This window comes from Grus americana, chromosome 5 (genome assembly GCF_028858705.1).
Source record: "Grus americana isolate bGruAme1 chromosome 5, bGruAme1.mat, whole genome shotgun sequence".
NCBI classification, from domain to species: Eukaryota; Metazoa; Chordata; class Aves; order Gruiformes; family Gruidae; genus Grus; species Grus americana.
Window position 1 is genome coordinate 32,973,621 of NC_072856.1, and position 19,248 is coordinate 32,992,868.

At 46.3% G+C, this 19,248-nt stretch overlaps 1 protein-coding gene across 5 annotated transcripts in view; it reads right to left on the reverse strand.

The window, feature by feature from the left end:
- SUSD6 (sushi domain containing 6) overlaps positions 1–9,599 on the reverse strand; it is a 93,669-nt gene extending 84,070 nt beyond the window's left edge. The window contains exons 1-2 of one of the 5 annotated variants that reach the window (XM_054826012.1): positions 8,953–9,599; positions 1,301–1,387 (exon numbers count right to left, since the gene is read on the reverse strand). The gene's annotated coding sequence lies outside the window, so the exon portion shown is untranslated. Of the gene's footprint in view, positions 1–1,300; positions 1,388–5,688; positions 5,758–8,468; positions 8,680–8,952 lie in introns of those variants that run through there. The other 4 variants (XM_054826009.1, XM_054826011.1, XM_054826007.1 and 1 more) reach the window with 4 other exon arrangements.
- Between the last annotated feature and the right edge of the window lie 9,649 nt (positions 9,600–19,248).

Below are 19,248 nucleotides of genomic sequence, written 5' to 3' on the forward strand. Positions count from 1 at the left end.
TTGGCATAAACCAAAACAATATACAGGTTGCATACACATTCATCCTAGAAAACTTACAGAGCTCTTTGGACTAGTGATTAGAAGTTAGTCTCTTTAAGGGTATTTAAAAGCATTTGAGAAACAATATTTGTTTGCTCTGGCCAAGAAAGAAGAAGAGACAGAAGGAAAAATACCTTCTAAGTTTCAGCTACATGCTGACTTGCATTCTTTCAATTGCATGTCCCAACATGTAACAAAAGATGCCACTATATTCAAGTCCAATGTGTCCTGCATCAAAGTGTTTTCTTATTTAATCATACAAAAAATAAAGACACACACATATCCAAGATATCTATTTAACTCAAGTCTACAAGCACCACTCATGAGCACCCAAAAATAAATAATCTTAAAAGATTTAAATGTGCATTCCTCATGAGACCCCCTCAAAACTCAAGCCTTTTCACTCAATGTAGCAGTTGCAGGAAACAAGAACAACAGGCCAGCACAGCAAGAAGAGTGGTAGCAAAAGGAGCTTAATGCCTTATCATTGCTAGAGCGATCTGAGGGGAAGAGGGCGTAGTCAGAGGAATTATCCCTATTCTGATTAGCATCAGAACAAAGGCTCACATTAGTTCGTCAGCACTAGGACTCCCCTAGAGTTCTGGAAAATAGCCTTGTTGAAAGCCTTAGAGGGATTTCCTCCCCAACCCCAATCTACTTCCTTTTTCTAAAAGGGGATAAAAGAGTGAGGTCCAAAAAACACAGTTTTATGATTAATTCTCTTTAGAAAGACATATCCATGTAAGTTTCTTACCACTAAAATGTAAGGTACACAAGTAAGATCCTTCTGTGATAGGTTTTCAAAGGTAACATTTGGGAGCAGGTAAGGGAAAAGAAAATCAAAACAAAAAACATTTTTTGTTCAAGAGAAAAGGTCGGATAGTACAGGCAGCTTATCACCTTAACTCTGGAAGGCAGGAGTTCAACAGTTTCTACAGCAAAACCAGGGAGTGGTAAGTGGGTGTAGAATACAAGGAAAAAGCCAGCTTGTGGTATCTCAACACCATAAAACCCAGGTTATGAGAGGTGTCAGGAAAAAGGCTAAGGCATGGCTACAGAAGAGTCAGACCCTAAAAACATTTTAGAACACTAGTTTTCGAAACAGGAAGTAATACTAACAGTAAGCGGCTGTCCCGTTGCAGGAGAACATGGAAGACAGCATTCTGACTTTTCTGTAAAGTCACTGGCATTTGGACAAAATGCAGGTTTAAAAAGCAAAGAGTTGGGAAAAATAAAGTAACAGCATTAGCTTTCACCTTACCTGGTGTTGACACAAGCTGGCATACAATGGTTGTCAAGTCAGTATGATTAAAGAGATGATTCAGTGACGATAGGTTGATTCACACACCTAGGAATGCACAACAAGTAAGTATTAGCTGCAAATACATAGGGGATAAGAAGGGCAACTCTGGTAAGAGAGCCAGAAGGCTGAGGGGTAGAAGCAGCTCTGCTATGTTTTTAGGACACAGGCACACAGCTATGTTTCAAGTATAGGCATTACCTGCAAAACTCACATCTGGGTTTGAGATATACTGCACAAGTTACTCAAACCCAAAGAATATTCAAAACTACCCTCACACATTCCATTTAAAAATTTCAATTATAAGAAGAGATCAGATCATAGTTTCAAGCATAGCAAAGTGTTACTGAAAACGTTTTTCAGCAGCACTCAAGCTTTGGGTTTTGGGTTTTTTTTCCCCAATGGGACAGAACCTTCTGAGAAGTTATCGAAATACACCAATTAGAACTGCATCAAGTCCAGCCATCAGATACACACCTACACTTCTACAAATAAAAAAATCTAGTAATCACAAATACTGCATACTTCCCAAACAAGCATAGGAGAAAGTAAATGTATTTCTATGGTGCCAAAAAACCATGGGTATGTTTTTTGTCTCTTATCCTCTCACATACCCTTTTTATTCGGCATTAATACTAAAAATTTCAAGACTTAAAAAGATGGTTATTAATAAGGTAACCTTCTCCACTTGGGAAAGCACAGCAACCAAGAACTGGGCAATCCAGTCACCCAAAAGTGAAAGTAAAAGCTGTGCAGCTGAATGGAATTTTTGTCTAGCCTGCTTAAAGATCTCCTTTGTTGTTAAAATATTTCATTGTCACATTTAAATGTCAGCTTTTTGAGTCTCAGGAGTGTGCAAGCCCTGCAAGACTGCAAGCCAGAAACAGACTTGAGATGGAGGTTCTCACAGCTAATTAAATTAAAAGTAAACCCAGCAAACTCCTATTTGTGTCTCTCATTCAACTGAAATAATCCTACGCTTACCAAAAAACACAACCCCTGATCATACAACTCTACTCCCCATACCCATGAAGCAGTTCTTAATGGATCTCTGTTAGCAGGCTTGTATGGTTTTATAGTGTCTGCTCACAAAGCCAGGACAAAGCCTGTGATGAGTCCCCAGCATATTTTTGTTGCACATCACAGAACCAGTTTGCAGCATTTCAGGATCACGTGGCTCTTTGCAATAATGCTTTAGTTTTATAAAGACGTACTACTAGATTTTCCTAAGGGGAAAACAGGAGCCTCCCTCTCCCGAAGCAAGCAGCGTGCCCTTTTTGGACTTTCAAAAGGGGTGAGGGGCCCTTGGAGAGAAACTGGGTTTAAAGCTTTCAGGATGGTCCCACATATGGCCACCGGGTCACCAGTGGCATATGCGGCAGCAGATGGAGAAGCGAAGCTTTCATACCCTCTGAGCAATGCTCTGCAATTTTGACACTTCTCTTGAAAAGCAGAGATGTCAATCACCCTTCCAGGCTGGGGTTTTGGCACAGGAAGAGATTCTCCTCAGGCTGTGTACCAACACCAAAGGATAACCTATACAGGCTACTTTGGGGGCAGTTTCTGTCTTAGCTTTCAAGTATAGTGAATCCCAACACAGCAGAGGATGATAAATTACTATGTCTTCTTCACAGCACATCAGCTTTCTTTTGCCTTTTGGCTTATCAGAGACCAACACATACCCAGTAGGCATCTGTACCTCCCCCTCACCCCTAATTTAAAGAAGTTTTAATTAACATTAGAGCACCTGACTAGGTCTAACAAATAAAATGCCTTGTGAGAGTGATTGGCACATATGGGCTCCAATACCCAAAGGAGATTCTGGCACACCCCACAGTATAATTGTATTAGTGTGAGCTGCTTCAATACCTACTCCTTGAAGACTTTCCAGAAGCTTACTAAGAAGGAAAAAAACCACCAAAACCAAACATCTTAAATACATCAGAGACATTCAAGTATTTCACTGATCTATGTATTTAAAACTACACATATAAACTATAGCTCTTTTCAAAGCAAGCTACCTTTAACAGCTACTGTTGAAAATCAAGTTGCAGGTTTAGCTATGGAAAGATCTGTATTTTTATATAGCGTAAGAACACCACTCTCAAGCTCACCTACAGAAATTGGGGGTTTGAGGATGGGTTTGGGAAGGTGGTGTTGAGTTGGGGTGGGGTTTTTTTTTGTTTGGGGTTGGTTGGTTTTTTTTAAAAAAAGACTGATGTATCAACAAGATTTCCCTCTTAAAACTTATGCTCCCTTATGAATCCTGCAGAAAGAGATAAGAAGTTATGTTGGAGTACTGGATCTATCTTCATTCCCAAACAACATGCTAACTTGGTTTTGATCAGAGATTCTTTCAATTACCACTTATTACAAAACTCCATTAAATCAATGCAGGGAAAAAAAACCAGGAACAGCAGCAAACCACAGCAACATTTAATTACAAACCAGGAGGAAAATGAGTTGAGGGAAAATGTAAACAGCTTTAAAGTTTTCAAAATGGTTCTGGAGCTTTTAAAGCACGAGCTAAGGAAGCTACAGACAGACACAGTATTGAAATTGGTTCCCTTCTGAGCACGAGGTTAAAATGGTACACATTTCAGCCTAGCAAAGTTCAAGCATCTACAAGGAAGTCATTCCTATGGCAAGTAAGTTTACACTGGTGGACTGAAAGCCATTCTAGTCCATAGCATAAATACAATGCAGCATTTCATTTTCTACATAAAAGCGCTTCCAGAAGCCAGTTTCCCTTTACCCTGCCCTACCAGCTCCAAAAGCTGTACCCTACCTTGCCTACAAGGTTGCAGCTGCAGAGGTGATGACCAACCCATTCCACTTAACACTCACTTACACCAGGAAGCAAACGGGCTGCTGGGTGGGCTGGTTGCCAGGATAGCAGCCCCCCTTGGGGAATCACCAGAGCCATGTGAGACATCGACCCTGTGCACTGCGGAGAAGGTTCTCCTTGTATGCCCTGCTTTTGGAGCCTGCCAACACACAGGCAGAGAAAGCAGCAGGGAAGAGGCAGGGGTTTTATACGTCTAACTACTGGTCCTGCAGGTCTTCGACAGTGTGAGCCTCCTCAGTAACTGTCTTGAATTATCACACACAAATATCATCAGTTTAAAATAAACAAATAAGCAAGCAACAAGCCAGACTTCAACTGGTCTCTTATTAGCATCACTAGGCTCAATTTGAAAATACCATGTTTGCAGACTGCATCACAAAGCAAGCTGTGCAACACTAAGCTTTCGGAGAGAGAGCACTAGCTGCCACTACTCAGCAACAAAACAGCACACAAATAGTGGGTGAAAATATTTCTTGCTATGTACAAAGCTCACTTCCTGAAATTTATAGGAAACATATCATAGAATCATAGAATCATAGAATCATAGAATCATAGAATCATAGAATCATAGAATCATAGAATCATAGAATCATAGAATCATAGAATCGTTTGGGTTGGAAGGGACCTCAAAGATCATCTAGTTCCAACCCCCCTGCTGCAGGCAAGGACACCCTCCACTAGACCACGTTGCCCAAAGCCAAACTGGTCTTAAACACTTCCAGGGAGGGGGCATCCACAACCTCTCTGGGCAACCTGTTCCAGTACCTCACCACTCTAACAGTAAAGACTTTCTTTCTAACATCTAATCTAAATCAACCCTCCTTCAGCTTCCACTGATTAAACTTAAAATCAATTTTTGCAGCTGCTCAAAGTCAAGGAAAATACTGTCTGCATAATTACTGAACAGTAAAGCTGGGTTAATTACACAGGACTTGCAAAGACTTCAAAGTCATCTACCTGTCCCTAACTACTCCTCTCTGTGCTGGGGGTTAAATCATTACATCTGAAGTAATTTCATTTGTACCCATAATAACTTCATAATAGAGATTAAATATGTATGATGGCATTCCTAAAGACATGACACTTGTCATAACAACTAGATAAACATAATTACAGACTACTGTATTGCTGGCAAGAGAAATCTACTGTAACCAATACCACATTATAAGCAAGCATCTTCGCTATGTATGGGTTAAGTTTTCCCTTTTCCTGTTCTAGGAAACGCCTTTGTGTTTCTATTTACATACTCCTACAGCCAAATTCAATTCCTGCTGCCTCTCCTCCCCCCCTACACCCCTCAATCTTTCAGGCAAGCAGGCCCAGCCCTGCCAGTGAAAGATCACCTCTCTCCTAGCTAAGCCTGATCAGCTGGGATCAGCTGGTTACAGCAGCCAACAAGTGGCTCAGAGCAGGGGAGCTGCGGGGAGCCCTTGTACCAGGCAGAGTGCATGACAGGATGCAGGCTGGGAAACGCTGGAGCAAAGGCTTCCAAGCTACTGACCTTTCATGCAGGTATCGGCAGGCAATGGACTTCTCCGGGAGGATCTCAGGTTAGCAAGAAGAGATGCAACTTTCAAAAGAGCAAAAAAAAAAAAAAAAGACCACAGTGGTCTGACACACGCTTTGGGTACAGCGTCAACCCTTCCTGGACTGACAAACACCAGCAGCTTACGTTTGTTTTGTCACGAAAGCAGAACAAGCAAGAGGCATATTTAGGTGGTATAGCAGTAGATGGCTGTGGTGTGAGCAAGTACACTGATAAAAAGCAGAAGTGATGCAACAGGAACAGCCACAGACACAGAAAGCCAAGTCTGCAGCTAAGAGGTTGCACAGCTGAGGTTAAGACTACTGCAGACTGCTCTTACTGAGAGCTGAAACAATCCTCTAGGCAGGAATAAAATAGCTGAAAACCACCACGAGCACAGGACAGAACTAATCCCATCAAAATCACTACACTACAGGCAGGACACACATTTAGTGACTTTAGTAACCATTGCTCACTGACTCCCCAGGCAGCTCGTGAGCTCAAGCAGCCATTTCAGTCCACCTTCATATGCTGCACTAAATATAAACTCTGCTGATAACTGACTGGAAACTCTTTCAGCAGAGACACGGTGCACTGAACAACTCAAGGACGTCGGGCCCTCCTCAAAGAATACAGGGGGTCAATTTGCATGGTAAGCGGAGAGAAAGTGACAGAACTAGAGTCTCTGCTACAGTAAAACCGTAGTTGGGAAATTTCAGCCTCTAGATCAGTACTTTCCCAGACCTGGACTACATTGAAGCATCTGCATATTAAAAAAACCCCTTTAAAGTAGGAACATGAGGGCACCTGGGTTTTGACAACGACTTGTCTAAGAGGAGGTTATGGCTCCCTTATGTGTTGCTCTGCTCTACAATGAGGTGCAACACCATAAAGTGATAACAATCATCTTCAATTTTAAAAGCTAGTTAGATTAGGTTGCAGGTCTTTCAGGCACATTTCCTTCATCCCAGTGGCCCCTTAAAGAAACACACTTTCCAACTTTCAGATAGTACTCTCTTCTCTAGTGGTCCATAAAACATTAATTTATATAACAGGATAAGCCAATTTAAGAGGGCAGATGAAACTCCAAACAAGAAAAAAAATATTTTCTTCTCCAAGTTTTGCTTACAGAATCACTACCAGAAACAACATTCAAGTTATAAAAAGACAGAAGTGTGATCTGTAAAATTGCCAGTGCCCTGACTGGCCACCAGAATACAATACTAGAAAGAATTCTTCTCTCTGCATAGAAAAATACCCCCAAAAAACAGCATGGCATGAAAAGAAGAAAAGGAGGCAGACGTGCAAAGAGATTTATGACAGACATCTGAAGAGGAGGCGGTGGATGAAATCAACTCAACTGCAGACACAAAAGCACTGATCCTTAGAGCACTGGCATTTAATATGCAAATTCTCTTTCTGCTTAGGCGTTTTGCCTCCCTTTGATGTATACAGACAAGTTCTAACTAGAGATGCAGGCTGGGGAGAGTCCCCTTTCCCCATTATCTCAAGTATTTTTTTCTAAGCAACAGTTAAGTGCTCTGAAAATAACTATATCACTTCTGCTTCTGTTCAGAGGGGAAAAGAAAAAAAACCCAAAAAAGAGAAGTATAAAAATTGTTATTAATAAAGGAGAGAGACAATGTCTTTCCAGCTCTGACGCAGGATGCAAGCGGCAAGCTGGTGCCTAATATGTATAGCGCAGCCTAGGAGAAGAGAAAGACAAGCTGAACAACAGAGGACAGTAAAGATACTCTGGAAGAGATCCAGATGTCTTGAGCTTAGTCCTACCGCATGAAAAATTAAAGAGGTTAAAACCTCCTCTTAAGGACTTTAATTCCCATTGTTCTGACCATGTTTCTCCTGAACAAGCTACATTGCTCCAGAAACCTCAGGAATTACGGTGACAATAGACTCCTGCCAAGAGAAGCACCATTGCATAATAGCATTTATGGGAACACGCACAAAAAGCCACTAGGAAGCGCAACCAGACAAGTGCAAAACCCTCTTTGCCCATCAGCTCAGCTTAGCTCTCGACCCTTCCAAAGACAACTTCAGGATAATTTTACTTTATATGTTTACTTCTTCTCACCTCCTTCCACCCAACAAAATCCGTGCTATTGTAACTACACTGAGATCAAGTCCATTCCCAACAATAACATAACCCCCCTGAGAATAAGCCCACTTGAAACTACTGCATTTGCATTAATCTGTTTAAAAGAACACTACGAAGATGAAAAAAAATGCGCCACTGTTTGCATTAAGTGAATTTATTAGAAATAAGAACTATTTATCATGGTATTTTTTCATCTTTTACTCAATTTTAGGTATACTTACAACAGTTCTGGCTTTTCAGTTCTCAAAAGCCCAGCATGGCTATTTTTGAGTCCCAGGTTCTCCGGGGGATTGACAGTAGAATTGTTACACACATGTACAGGTTCAACCTAAGCACCGCACACGTGTAAAGGCGGCTGCCAGGGAAGCTCTGACCTTTAGGCAGTTAAGGCGCACCATAAATAAGAAAGCAAAGACGAAGCCCTAACGAACGCAAAGTTTCTTACATTAAATCATCTGCAGGAGTGCCTTAGCTAATACCTTCATCTCAGACACCGCTTTTCCTGAGTCTCTCTATGCACCCATAAGCTCTACAAAGGAAAAAGAGAGCAATGAACGCTTCTCGGCTGTTACTCTCGGGGTTTTTTAAATCCTAGAGGTTCGCCCCACACCAGGGAGGACCCACAAGCCTAAACACTCACTTTAAAGATCGCAGACCTCAGAGAGAACCCGACTCCGTTGTTACCACCGACCACAGGCTGCCGTGACACGAGCGAGACGGCGGTGCCACAGGTGACGTTATGTAACAGGCCCCGCTCGGGAGCCCAGCGGCCGACCTCCCGGCTGGGAAGGGGGACTCCCGCCGCAGCCCCCAGGAACGCAAACGCCGTCCTCCGGCCACGCGTGCAGGGGCCGGCAGCCAGGCGCGTCTCTCCCTCCCCCCGGCGGGGGCCGCTCCGCCCCGCGCCTGGGGAAGCGCCGCCGAGACCGCCCGCCTCAGCCGGCGCTTGCCCCCGCCACCGAAACACACGCTCCCGTGCAGGTAGGCGGCACGCTCCTCCGCACTCCAGCGGCAGGCCCGAAGCCCCGCCGGAGCCAGGCCGCTGCCCCTGCCCGCGCACCGGCCGGCCCCTCAGCGGCGCAGCCCCGGGAGCGGGCTGCACACCCTCCCCCGCGGCAGCTTACCTGGCAGCTCGGCAGCGGGTCGCGGGACGAGGAGGAGGCCGGCGCCTGGGCGGGCGGCGTGGTGCGGTGCGCGGCGGAGGGGCGGCGGGGCGGCGGTGCCGCAGCGGTGGGGCTGAAGGTCGGCGGCCGCGCGCCCCGGCCGCCCCGGCGTCTCGCCCGCCCAACGCCCCGGCCGCCGCCGCCACCGCGCCCCAGGTCCCGCCCCGCACGCCACCGACCGGGACGCGCCAGGCGGGGCGGGGCTTAAAGGGGCTGCGCGGCGGCTTGTGGCGCCTGGTGGCGCGGCGCGGCCGGTGGGGGACGCTGTGGGGCGCTGCCGTCCAGCCCGCTGCGAGGGAAGGCGAGCGGGGCCGGGCCGGGCCCTCCCGGGCGAGCTCCTGGACCCGTTAACCGGCGGGGAGCTGCCGCTTCTAGTTTACGGGCCATAGCTAGGCAGCGGGAGACCCGCCGCAACCTGCAGCTGCAGTTGTCGGAGGCCTGCGGGAACGCTGCGAACCCCCCACCCGCGGCGCGGTGTGCCGCCACACGCACACGTGGCGGTCGCTGTCTGTCCAGCGCCGGGGAACAACGGCTGCGAAGGGAGCCGGAGCGCTGTCCGGCCTTCTCTGCTCTTCTCCCGGAGCAGGAACGGCTCTGCGGCAGCAGGGGACAACACTGCTGCGAAATCCCAAGTCGTTTCGTTGAGTTTTCAACCCTTCATTCCCAGGCTGAGGGCTTTATCACACAGTGAGATGTCCATTGCCTCACACCAGGATTCGGGCAGAGGAGAGGCTCTGCCAGCAGCGTGTCACCATGAATATACCACAGCGGCAGCACAGAAGCTGTGCTGTGCCCCCCTCAGCAGCTGCTAGTTCAGAAGATGTCCATCTGCCAACCAGTTCCTTGCCCTGTCCCCCCCGCTTACCTGCTGGCAGCCTGACCCAGCTGGTGGGAGGCCTGTGGAAACACAACCCACGCCTGGCTCCCTCCTGCTGTGCAGCACCAGCAGAGAGAGTTTGTCGGCTGGAAGGTCCACGGCTGAGCTGTTGCTGGAGGCCACGGGAGAGCCCGCGGGTGTAGGGGGAAGTTCTGCAACTCCTGCCACCTCCTCACTCTTCATCTGCTATTGATGGCCTCTCCCAAGACTCTTCTGTATCCAGCATTGCACACAGGGAATCAAGAAGGATCTCTTTCTTTGCTTTCCTTTCTCTTTCTTGAACTAACACTTGCCTTCTATAGATCTGCTACATTATTCATATTTTGCTATGGAGAGTAAGCTCTTCTCCCTCTGTAGTGGGGGGAAGTACACATAGGTCTACTGGAAAGGTGGAGGGAAGTTTACTTTTCCTATTTTTCTGTGATCGTTCATAGTAAAAAGCCCATAATAGGCTATAGAAATGGCTTACCATCACTTGATCGGATGCAAGAGATTAATACGGTACATGACAAAATATTCCCTATAAATACTCTCCCTGTAAGGACTTCAAAACCAAAAAGCAGGAAAACACTACATGGTCATCCGGAAAACATGCCTGAAGGCAGGAAGGAAGAGAGTGGGAGCTAGAGCCACACACAAACCTGCCGATTCACACAGCTGCTCTTTTTGTGAAATCTTGGGTGCGAGCCAATGTTTTTACTGTGTCCCTTCCACCTTTGCATTTTGCTCTGGTTTGACCCGTTGGTGCGGCTCTCCTGGACCTGGAGGGAAAGTTCAGAAACCCACACACCTCTGAAAGAAAAGAGCTGCCACACTGCTCCCTCTGCTCAGCTTATGGTCTCAAGCCAGGTATTTTGGCACATTTTTCCTGATGCTTTCAGGTTGCTTGAATAGAAATGAAATAATTCATTGAAACATTTAACTTTGGGTAGCAGAAATTTTCAAGCATGAAAGCTGCCAAATTCTACTGGAAGGTCAAAGCACGCTTATTTCCTGCAGCCCCATCTGATTAAACAATTAATTTCTTATCCGGTGGTTATGGATGTTGCTTTTATTCCACAGAAGGAGTATTACTATCACAGAAGGCTTAGCCCATCAATACTTTCCTTCCTGGCAGAGATGCCGACAGGCATTTGGCCAGGCTGCAACTCGCTGACAGGGGCCCGGGGGAAGAGGGTGGCTCATACGTGGGGGCGGAGGGGGGGGCACCCCACTCAGCGTTTTGCCCCGGTCCCCTTGGCAAACCCATGGCAGCAGGATCGCGGAAGAGGCTGGGCTGGTGAAGCCTCATTTTACAGCAATACAAAGCATCTCTCCTAGTGCAGCAAACGCACGCTGTTCAGCGCGCCTCGATAGACCTCGACTGGGACAGTTGCTGCCCTCCAGATCCAGACCTGCCAGTGGATTATTCAGACTTAAAAAAAACATCTTTTCAATCCCATCTATGAAATTCTTATCGTCTCCTTCAAACTGCTGAAAGCCCTTCACATCCTCATGAAAACAAATGGTACCTTTCACCCTCACGCACACACCTGCCCATCTCTTCCACCCCGTGACAGACTTCACAGGTTATCGATGTCTGTCCAGGCACCATGTATCTAACATGACCCCAATTTCAAGTTAATTTCACTTCTGAGAGAAAAGCCACAGATAAAATATGATTCCTGATGGTAGTGCTCAGCTGGAAAAGGCCTCATGACAGTCTAAGCACTATCAGAGGAGAAAAAAATAGCCTAAGAGATAATGTTATCTCAGGCTGTGACACAACCCATCCTTGCCCGTGAGCCCTGGTAATGTTACCATCCTGTGTGACATCCACCTCCCCAGCGCTATGTGCTCCTGCAGACAAGGAGGGAGTGCTGTACCTGCTCCATGCCGTTTGCTCCCTCCTCCCCAGAGCTGCCCAGCCAGCAAGCCAAAAAACTGAGGGACCTTCACTCCAAGAACAAGCTGCTACAGAGACCCTTCAGCACCCAGCTCAGTCTCCAAAGACTTTTTGGCTTCAGAGGGCTCCCTCACAAACATTTTGTCCTTAATGAGACAGCTCTGAAACTCTTACTGTTAAGATGCGGGAGAGCCACCCACCTTTGGCTGCTTCCATCAAGCCCCTCATGTCCAGATTCCAGTGGGAAAGCAGGTAGCTGGCATCACACCAGAGGTGCCTTTTGTTCCTCGGAGCCAGCAGCATGCCAGGCATGATTCTAGCAAATGGCATCTCCCACTTGGGTGTACATGACAGCCACGCACACTCTTGCTCCTTTGCCTTCTTGCTGATAACACCTATGTGACCTATTCATTGGCAACTTGTTTGAAGTGGGATTTGTACAGCAGTAAATCAGTTTTTAAGTGCTCCTGAAATCCCCACAGCCCATTAGCCTCCTGTACAGTTTACCTCTCCTGATTTGCTTTGTTTTCTCCCACTTCCTTCTGTACGCATCTCCTCTTCTGCCAGCCCTCGGTTACACTTTCAGGATCACGCACTGAAACCCACGCACATTTTTCATGTTTAGCAGGGCGTTACTCATTTATTAACATTCAGAGTAGATGTAAATAGAGAAGCTCATCTCCAAAAGACTACTGAAGCAATATGGGAAAAACAACAGTAAAACAGAAATCTTGGCACACCATCCACCCTTCTGTCTTGCTGGGGTGCTCCAGAACCAGAGGGGATGATACTGAGCCCCTAATTTCTAAATTCCTTTAGCCCTCTCTCTGTGCAGTTCATAGCCTGCTGATGAAGGACAGGTTGAGGCTAAACTGGGCTACGATTATCATCCCTGCCATAACATTTCCCTTCTCAGAGTACCGTCAGCATTCACTGTGCTGAGATAATTTTCCTTTCTGTGACTCGAAATGCAGCACACACTTGTGGAGCAGCCACTGGGGCTGTCACGCTGCTGTGGGAGCCAGAAGACCCAGCTCGCACCCTGGAGCTTATAGGGATTTGGGATATGAAGCTGTACAACATTTGTTCTATACATATAGGCCTGTACCAAAGAAGCTCAGAAAAAAAAAAAAAAATCATCTCCTGGAAACTACCCAGAGCTTTTCTCTCTGAGGGAAACAAATGAGGCCTTAATTAATTTTCTTTCAAATACAGCAAATTGACTTCTGCTCCAGTTGTGCTAGATTCAAGCCACACAGCACAATGGTATTAATTCCACTTCACTTAAGGGCTAAATGTTCAGAGCAAGGAAAAGGGAGTTCCCTGTAGGTCTTGCTCATGTTGAAGTCAACAACTAAACCACCCTGGTTTTCACAGGAGCGGCTTCTTCAGAGCCTGTGTTTCTGAGGTTGACTGTGACTTGCCTCTGGGTTAGCACAGCAAAGTGCCGGACACATTGAAGGCACTGGCTGAGCAAGTTGTCTGGTCCCTTGCGTTATCTTTAAAGAGCTGCCACATCCTGCCTCAAATTTCATTTTACAGGCTCAAAGATCTAAGTTCTTTTAGTGTCCTCTCCTAAGGCTAGCTTACTGGTTTGTCGATCATCCTAACTAGCCCTGCTGTCTTGAACTTCATTTAATCTTTCCTAAAACCAGAGTCCTGCCTGCAGGATTTCCTAACACCAGAATAACACGCAACATTCTGGACAGAGTCTCCTCAGTACCTAGCAAACCGGTGGTGTATTCCCTCATCTCTGCCAGAAACACTTTGCCCAATAAACCAGAAGATCACATTGGCCTTCTTAGCATTTGCTTCATATGGATATCTCAGAGCCACCCTGCAATTGCACCCACCCCTTGTCCAAGAGAGGTGCACTCAGATCCCAGCAGAACGATTTGCCCGGGCACAGCACCGCTGTACAGCAGCCATCCTGCACAAGTATCTCAGCATTTCTGTCCTACAGTGCCATGGACCTGTACCAGCTTGTCCAGCATCATCTCATGAATCCCATCCCTACGCTGTGCTAAAAAGCCAGGAAAAAAAAGGCACAACAAAACCCAGGTTACTGAGTCCAGTGAAACCATTGGTGTAAGCAGAGAAAGTGGAGAATCTGACTTATATACACATATATATGAGACACCAATTCTACAAAACCATTATGGGAAAGTATCCATCCTACCCCCTTCGGTATCTGTTCAATGATACAACAGCTGTACCATTGCCTGTGCTACAACAAAGAGGTACAGGGGACCCCTCTTGCTTGTCTGAGGGATTATGTTTAAAAGAGGCTGAAGGACAAGATCTCCTTCACTGTAAAAAACTGTGATTAATTTAAATTACCTTCCAACCATCGAGATACTCCTGCTGCCAAATTTATCTAATATATTTAACATACAGCTTCATTATCACATTGGCTATGCACCGCTTAGGGAAGGTGCTATTATTCCTCTTCACAGATGGAAGAGGGAGGCCCAGATCCCCAAAGATACCCAGTCATAGCATTTATTTAGGTAAAAAAGTGCCACAGCAAAGAACTGAACCTGTTCCTATCTAACACCCATTGTCCTCAACCCTTCTTTCTTTCCGAGAACTTCATGTCCCAGGTTCTCCTGTGGAAAGCAGCCTGATTAACTCTCAGCTTCTGTCATTGTCAGTTTTGAAAATGAAATTAAGAAAGTCAGGCATCTCTTGACATTCTTCAGAACAAAGGGCAGCTGTAAAAATCTTTCTATTACACAGTAGGTTTTTGTGGCGGGATATTTGTTAACTTCTTGGATTCCCATCTGTTCTTTCCACATGATGCTGCATTGTTTGGCTACTCTGTACACCTCAAGGAAGCAGTAAATCTTCATTTTCTTTCCGTTCTATAAAAACTCAGCCCTTTTCAAGTTGGCAAAGCTGCATATTAAAACTACTGTCTGCTGACTTTCATATTTTCTGAGGCAACATCTGGCATAAAAACCAATTGCAAATATGAACAGAGTTAGGAAGATTTCCTTCCAGCAGCCTTCCAGCTGGCTTTATTCCCAGATATCAGCCCAACGGAAAACTTATTTGGCACTGTCTCCAGCTGCAATCTCTCCCTCTTCAGGTAGAACTGTTTCCCTTCCCAGGGAGGTCTGGATGACATGGGATTGGGATTCAGATGATGGGATCTGTACCACACTGGAACTGGTACGGCCTCCAGCGTTCAGGACAGATGCTCTCTGATGCCCAAGGAATTAGGAATCCCAGCTCTTGCTGTATAATAGAGTTTATCCCCTCCAAAGTGTAAACATACAGATACAGATATAATTTTGAGGAAATTAAATGTAATCCTATCATTATGGGTAGCAGGCCTCAGCTGCAGACATTTGCCTGTAATTAAGCAGAATTATTCATAAGGGGGTTTGGCTGTAGTCAAGGCAGACTCGGTAGCTCAGGTTATTGTTGAACAGCGTGAGAACAGCAGGAGCAACTCAGCCCTGCGCGACAGCATCGCTGGCCTCATGTGGGTGTGCGACGTGACTCTGCCCATGTGTGAAGGCTCTGCCTCCACAGGTGTGATATTTGTCTTTCAGTTCTGAATTCTGGAGGCAGGCATCATGGGCTTAATGCTTCTTTGCCTTTCTCCTCAGGCCGTAACGTACATCAATGCAGGCTGAGTGCAAAGCCCCCATATAACTCTCTTATGCTCCATACATGTGGCTATACAGCTAATGAAGCGAGGAAGGGTCCAGCTCCCAGCTCCTGAGCCCTCTCTCGTGCTCCCTGCTGCACTTCACTCCCAGGTGAGCACAGAAGCAAACAGCAAATCTCTTCCTGCTGTCTACAAGCTCCTTGGCACAGTACCATCAGGCACGAGCAAGTACAATCTAGGAATGCAGAAGTAGCTCATATTTAGAACTGAACATTAAACACTGTAACTTGGAAACCCATGTCTTGGTGTGGCTTCTGATAGGGGAAGGAGGAGTGCTGAGATTTTTGCAGTTCCTCTAAAAATAACTAACTGATAAAATCCATGCCATGGTCAAGGTAGAAATCATACAGAAAAAGAAAGAGTCTCTTACTATTCAGCTAATAAACACCTCAGATTAGTTAAAACTAAAATAATTTTAAATCTCCAGTCTTAATCTAACTGTTTATTCTGTTTGATTACTCTTTGCATTTTACTCCCCCTGGAGAACATCACCAATAATGTCCTATTACCCACTGTTCTTCAATAGCTTCATGTTGTGATTTCCAGGCTGTGCTAGAATAAATAGCGCAGCTTGGAAACTGAAGTGGCATGCAAGACTGATCATTTGCTCAAAACCAACAGTTTTCAAGTAAATGAATGGAACATAATTGCTTTTCAGCTTCAGCTTGAAAATGTAACCAGTGTTAGCATGTAATCTTCCTGTTGAGTTTACACTCAATGGCACTTGCTTATTAGAGATGATTCTGGGTCAATGCTTACTACTAATCTTAGCAATAATGGGGTAATGGTTGGGGTCCCGACGAGGGATCGGAACCCCTTTGTGCTAGGTGCTGTACGCTGCTATCACAAAGGCACTCCCTGCCCAAAATGAACTATCAGGCTATGGTATCGAGGATACTTCTGCACACAGGACAATGAGGTCTGTCCAAGCTGGATTTTGGTGAATACTGAAAATAGGAAAACTCAATGGAAAAGTTTCCTTTTGTCTTTGATGAAAAAAGCAAGCCACACTATTTCTCTATGGATAGTAGCTCGTGGAGATGTAGTTTGTAGTCCTGCACGGACCAGGCCAATGGTGTACTCTTACCTCTCATATAACAAAGACTTCCTCATACTAATTTCTGAGTGATTCATGTATTTGTTTACTCTAGCTTAAGCTTGCTCTGTGACCCTGGGGCCAAATCTATCCTCCATGATTCACCATGTGCAAGAGCTCCATAATGCCCTAATGACCCGTCAGCTCTCCATTAGAAGTGAAGCCTGACCAGAAGAACTGAGTGCATGAGATTCAGCAGCAGCACCTTGGATTTGTTTTGGGCCAGAATATGCCAGTATTCTAATGCCTCCAAAACCAGCCACTGACAATGGAATATCCCCAAAAGCAAATAAAATCTACTCTCACATTGATACTTGTTTCCATGGAAATATGCAATGACAAGGTTTTTTCCCTTATTTTCAAAATTTTCTCTGCCAGCCTACCATATTTTTTCAGGCAGCCCTGGTAACAGGTTTTACCCAAATACAAAGACTACTGCAGATGTGCCAAACTTGCACAAAGCCAGGTAGAGAGCTGTTCATTGTGACCCCAAGAAAGCATCAGTGCAGCAACACTGCTGCCAGTCCTTGATACATAGAGAACCAACTGTCTGGAGATCCTTTCAGCCGGGGACCAATGTAACCTTTCGTTATTGAGGACCAAGCGTTTCTGGAGAGACGCTAAACAGCACGTGCCATAGTGTTACCCAGCAAGCTGAGCACTAATAACTCACCGTCAGCATGGTTCATGTGCTGGCCACAAACTCCAGGTTTATATTAGGCTGAAGGACATAGTATTTGTAGTGCAAGTCTGTCCCCAGTGGCTGCCAAACATTTTGCTTCTGGCGGTAACCCTCTGCATTGTCCCTCACCATATGTCACCATCTCCAGCTACCTCCTCGTGCCCCGTCTCTTCTCTGCTTCCCCGCTCTGTGCATCGGCGCCAGCCAGTAGTTCCATTTCCCTAGAGACTCGTCTGAAGTGGCTGAGGCCCAGCCACAGATGACAACGTTAAGCAGAGCCGCTGTGAGCAGTGGGGACGGTGCCTCGCCTTTGGGCACTTGCTTCGAAGTCGCTCAGGGTGCTGCTCACTGGCTGGAACAGCCTGGCAGGGGGTTGCAGAACAGCACCCGCGACCCAGGGGAGGGGGGAGGCTTTGCTGCATCTCCCAGGCACACAGTTTGTGGCAGCAGCGGGAGGAAAGCAAACGCCTGTCCTGCTGCCCGCAGAGGAAGGGAAAGGCAGGCTGTGCCAGGGCTGCGGTCAGAGCAGAAGCAGGGAGTGACAAAAGCCAAAGGCAAAGCACCGGAGTGGATAAAAGGAGCCAAGACTGAAATCTCCCAGAGGAGGACTTTGGCTTTTGTCAGGTTGTTACGCTGACATTGTGGTGTGCTGGGTTTCAGTTCTTGGCTACCAGGCAAGCCCAATGTGTAACGTCTCAAGGGACTTTATGTTCAGCATTAGCTCAGCGTGGGCTGCAAAATCACCCAGGTGGAGGGGCTGCAGGACTGTAAACAAAGGATTATGGCTTGTGGCAAGGGGCTGTTTAGAGGGAAGGGACCAAGGGTATCATGGGGATGGGGATCAGTTAGACCTTAGACTGAGTGCCTCATTAAAGTTTTAAACTAGTACTTAAATCATCCAGCTGACAGAGGAAGGCTGTGCTGGAGAGGCTCTGGTGTGTCTGGGAGGGGTGCAGGAGTGCCTCCAGGCAGGGAAGGGACACGCTCATCCTCCTGCCCCTCGGGAAGGTACTGGCTGCCTGTGCTCTGTCTGCAGCTAGAAAGGGAAGGACCCGGTGCCTGGGACATACCAGCAGCCTGTAGCCTAAAAACTATGTCAGAGGGCTGCACTCTCCTCTCCCCAAGGCTGTCACCTTCCCCCTATCCCCAGGGCTCAGGAAGGAGCAGGAATATTCTGGTGCAAAACCAGGAGTCATCCAAACAGGAGTGAGTAGGCTGAGAGCTAGAGTAGCTATACAATAGCTAGGTCAGGGTCCTCCCAACAACGGCGTAAAGACAGCCTGAGAAAGAAAGAGTAGAAATTGCAAACTAGATGGAGATAGGATTCAACCTGGAAAACAAAAGCTATTTAGCAAGGAGGAAATAATTCACCAACGGCAGAGGGGGGAACAGTTCTGGAAAGTCAAACTGTGTTGAGCAAACCTTAGAGGAGCTAGAAAATTAAAGGAGGAGACATGAGGAGATGCAAGACAGGAGGAAGGCAACGCACTGGCATCAGGACTGTGCGCAGAGCTGCCCTGTGCCAGGCAGCACAGAGGTAAGTGCTGGGCAGGAGCCCACTGCTCAGCTCAGGCAGCAGCTACTGGGAGAGCCTGACACCCTGGGAGGAGGTCAGAAGAAAGGTGATCGTGCAGCTACAGGGGATTGATTTGCAATGACAGTATGTTTTCCTTGACTCTGAGGGGATATGGAAACAGTTTACAAATATTTTTAAGGCATAAACCCAAGCAGAAGGGAGGGCAAATTACTTAGGTAAAACAAAGAGAAGAAAAACTGAAGCTGAAAGTAACTAATAACGTTTTACCAACAAGCTCTAGTAGGTTGTGAAATAGCTCTCATGAGGAGAGCAGGGAAAAACCCAAGTACAGGCAGTGTTAAAGTTGAATGGGAAGAAAGTAATTAATACATGTGCAATGAAGAGCATACAGAAGAATCTGTTGAAGTGATACAAATATTTCCACCCCCACAATCTGTAGTCCAAATTTTCCACTGCCCTGCATCTCTTGCTATCATTAACAGCAATGCAAATAAAGAAAAT